The following is a 4,763-nucleotide window of genomic DNA, read 5'->3' as shown; positions in this document are numbered from 1 at the left end:
CTAGAGATGTCACCATGATGGTGCAAGCTAACTGAACTGACTTGTGTTGGATCCCAAGCAAGCCCCGGAGCATATTAAGCCTCTTAATTCTGAAATGCAATTAAAGTATTATTGTTACATATATATTGTTGCATTAAGTTTAGGTGTTGGATGCAAACACTTGCTGCATTGGTTATCCAATCCGTGTCCAGATATTGATACCCTAAATCCTATGTAGCTCAGGCTCATGTAGTGCTTAGCCCTTGCTTAAATGCAGGTAGAAGTCAAGTGATTTCCTATCACCTATGAGCTATAGGGATATACATATGGCACGGTTGGCTATATTTGCTATCGTGGAAAAGAACCTGTCTTAATTTGAATTAAAGACTGGGCAGAGGCTTGCCAGGTTTGCAGTGACTCCGTCTGTGTCGCTTAAGGACCAAATCTTGGAGCCTTTCCTGTTCATGTTGAATGCATGCCTCTCTCTTAGTTGGCCAGGTCTGGAGACCTGACCACGAAGCCGAGTAGCTCACCTCAGGCCGGGAGTCGATAAGTATAAAGTATGCCTCGGAAGGGAGCCGTAGGCATGAGTCCAAGGGTAGGTGATTTAAAAGTCCTGATCAGTCCTGGCAGAAGGGTAATCCCTGAGAGTGCTGGCGCTGATCGAACCCGCAAATTTGGTTCCTGAGTTGTACCAAAGGTGACCCACTGGCTACCCTTGCAAAGTATGCTAGGGTGAGAGTTAGGAATACCCCCTCAGCTGAGTTATAATTCGATTCGAGTCGCCGTCTCTCACCGGTTAGTGAGAACTTGACAGGCTTATCTCCAAAGTAGATACACTAAATAACATAATGGTTTAGAAATGATGATATGATGATGAAAGCCTTATGATACCTGCTATGGTTAATATTGGTTGCTCCTAATAAGTGAGTGCTCTAGTACAGGTGCTAATCTAGTGGACAGGTAAATGATGATAAATTTGATGCTAAGTTTAAATTGGTCACTATATTCATAAGCTCTTTTATGCAACTGTGTCAAGCTAGCCCACCTCATAAGCCTTGCATGACCCTTGGTGTCCTTTATTTCTAGTTTTGACGAGTAAGTCTAGCTGAGTACCTTCTCATACTCAGGGTTTATCCCACCATGTTGCAGGTGAAGTTCTCGGCCTATGAAGATGGTGGCTAACCGCCGGTGGCTCGGTGATTCTATAGTTACTTCTCATCTATATACTTTTGTCGGATGATGTCACTTATGCTAGCAATGTATTTGGAACATATATTAATGTAATCTTTTGAAAGCTATGTTGTTTTCACTAATCGATTTTGAAACCCAAACTTGTACTTTTAATTGTGAACCCATTTGTAATATTATTTCCGCTGCAACCCTATGTATGTGATGTGTATTTGCTTAATCACACGATCTTGGTTGTGATGTTGATTTACCAAGGTCTTTCGGGGCACTCGGTGGACTACCGGGTTTATATGAGTGAAAGTATGCGTGTGTCAACGTGTTAGCGGGGACAGCCATACTTGATCTTGTATAAATTGGGTGGTTCTGTTACATGACATAGTGAAGCTCCAACTCCTAATCTGTGGATCATTAGCAAATTCTTCCTTAAAAAAAGTCGTAGCCCTATATACTCTCTCCAATTTCTCTTAAAGGATCAAGTTCTAATTCTCAATGAATGGAGAGTAAAATCATCACCAAGTTGGGTACGTCAACACTATAAACTTAAAAAGGACTTAGCAAAATTTCTAAGTGCTAAAAATAGTGAAATCTTGATTCTTGTGCACTAAATTCAAGCATGTTAGGAGCTGAACTACCCAAAATAAAAGTTGTTGCTCTCATCAAATACTACAACTTTGCTTTAGTGAACACATCCATGCAAAGTCTCTATGATATAGTTCAAACTAGGTCAAACATATCACTTCCAAATGATGACTTACACTATATCCACTAGTAGAGAAACGACTTTTGATCCACTTCAAAATTTGGCTTTAGTCCTGGTATTTTTCGTGCCCAGGACTAGAGAAACCTTTAGTCCTAGTTGGTAGCTCCAACCGAGACTAAAGGTTCCTGCCCAACGGCTACTGTGGCAGGCTTTTGCTGCAATGGACCTTTAGTCCCGGTTGGAGCTACCAACCAGGACTAAAGGTTAATTTTTACTCTCGGTTGGTCCCTTCAACCAGGAGTAAAAGTCTACTCCTAGTTGGAGGCTCCGTCCGGGACTAGAAAGGGACCTTTAGTCCCAGGTTGTTGTCTCAAACCAAGACTAAAGGTCCCCTCCTATATACCCCTTCTTCCTCCCCGAGCCTGAGCCACTTTGAGCTCAGTGTTCTTGCTTCATCGCCTGGCCTCTCTTCTTCCTCATCACTAGTAATCACAAGATTTCTTTGATTCCTCCATCGATTCTTCGGTTCTAAAGGTTACTCAACTTTATACTCTCATGTTTCATCAGTAGCATATCTCATTTTGTTGACTAGATATATATATGTGGTTTTTATGGTGGATTTTTTTATTTGTAAGCCATTTAAGCTCAAAATCACTTTAAAGTTTGCATATTTGGATGAAGGAAGGTTAAAGTAGTTATTCAAAACTAGTATTCAGCTTTCATTTCTATCATGCATAGCACACTTCATGGTTTAGAGATATAGAGAATTTTAGAGTTTTTTTTTAATTTTATTTGTTTATAAAATGAGAAATTTATATTATATGAAAAATGAGTATAGAGAGTAGATGGCAACTGCTTTCGGGTCCTCAGGCCTCTCATCGGGTTCCAAAGCGACTAAGGCCAGACCTCCCTCTCATTGCATGCATCACGTGTGAGGAGATGATTGTGATGGAGTAACGGGTGAGAAAGGAGTGTCCCAACAAGGGCCGTATCTTCTACAAGTGTCCGGATTCGCAATGTGAGTTATTTTGTCGCATTTAATGATTATGGTTAATTTATACTTATTTTCATGATGATTGTGATTAAAGTTCTAATTTTTTGTTTTAATTTTAGTCGGATGGCACTGGATGTTTAGGCTGGTACTAGAAGGAAGAGTATGTTGAACACGTGCAAAACTCTCTTGCATAGGCGGCTATGGTGGCTGATGAGGCAGTGATCCTGCGGAAGAAGCCCATAGATGTTGAACAAACGCTTGATCTATCTATTTTAGTTGGGATTGGTCATGAAATCCTTATGCTGCTGAAGTGCATTTTAGCTTTAGTTTTTTAGTGGTAGTTGGGATTATCTACATTGTAGCGAGACTTTCATAAATTAATACCTTGTGTGGTGGCATGCATGTCGTATAATTAACTAATTATATTCTAGGTTTTAATATGGTATGTATGTCATGTAATGCAGATGAGCTGGCATTGGATGTACAATGCTGATCGCCGCTCCCAAGAGTTCATTGAGGGCGTGCATTCTTTCTTACATGTGGCTGAGGCAAACAAACACGATGGTTTCATACTTTCATGTGCTGCCCATGTGCCATATGTAAGAATTTGAAGGAATATGCTAGCTCAAGGAGTCTTCATTCACACTTGTTGAAGTCGGGTTTCATGCCAAACTATATTTGTTGGACAAAGCACGGAGAAACTGGGGTTGTAATGGAAGAAGGTGAAGAAGAACAATGGGACAATGATGACATTATTGCTGAATATGGTGCCTTCAATGATACTGCAATGGGGAAAGATGAAGAAGAGGTAGGGACAGAAGATGAGCCCGCTGATGATCTTGGTCAGGCCATTCATGACGCACAAAGAGAATGCGAAAGTGAAAAGGAGAAGATCAAGTTCGAGCGCATGCTAGAGGGTCACAAGAAATTGCTATACCCAACTTATGATGCGGGGCAAAAAAAGTTAGGTACCACACTAGAATTGCTGCAATGGAAGGTGGAGAATGGTGTATCTGACAAGGGATTTGGGGAGTTACTAAAAATCCAAAAGAAGATGCTTCCGAAGGATAACGAATTGCCCACCACTACGTACGAAGCAAAATAGGTAGTTTGCCCTTTGGGATTAGAAATCTAGAAGATACATGCATGTCCTAATGACTGCATCCTCTGCCATGGTGAGGAGTATGAGAAGTTAGATGCATGCCCGGTATGTCATGCTTCGCGGTATAAGATCAGGCGAGATGACCCTAGTGATGTTGATGGTGAACGTCCCACGAAGAAAATCCCTGCCAAGATTATGTGGTATGCTCCTATAATACCATGCTTGAAATGTCTGTTTAGAAACAAAGACCATGCAAAGTTGTTGCGATGGCACAAAGAAGACCGTAAGGTAGATAATATGTTGAGACACCCTGCTAATAGGTCCCAGTGGAGAGCAATCGATAGAGATTTCCTAGAGTTTACAAATAACGCAAGAAACTTAAGGTTTGCTTTAAGTACGGATGGTATGAATCCTTTCGGGGAGCAGAGCAGTAGTCGTAGCACTTGGCCTGTTACTCTATGTATCTACAACCTTCCTCCCTAGGTTATGCATAAAGTGTAAGTTTATTATGATGCCAGTGCTCATCCAAGGACCAAGGCAACCTAGCAACGACATCGATGTGTACCTGAGACCACTAGTTGAAGAACTTCTACTTTAAGAAGATATACGTTAAGAAGAAGTTCACTACTGTGCCCGCTTGATATATATAGTGATGTTTAATAGTGTGTATTAGAGGTATTATGTAATAATTGTGAATTTAGAGATGTTTATTAGGTGTTTCCTTTTTTTTCTATGTTCAGATTAAATTTGTGTTTGATGGTGGGATTTCCATAGTCACTTTTGGACAATGAGTGATG

This window comes from Miscanthus floridulus, chromosome 6, assembly GCF_019320115.1.
Source record: "Miscanthus floridulus cultivar M001 chromosome 6, ASM1932011v1, whole genome shotgun sequence".
NCBI lineage: Eukaryota > Viridiplantae > Streptophyta > Magnoliopsida > Poales > Poaceae > Miscanthus > Miscanthus floridulus.
The sequence above is the reverse complement of the archived record's forward strand: the minus strand, read 5'-3'. Positions refer to the sequence as shown.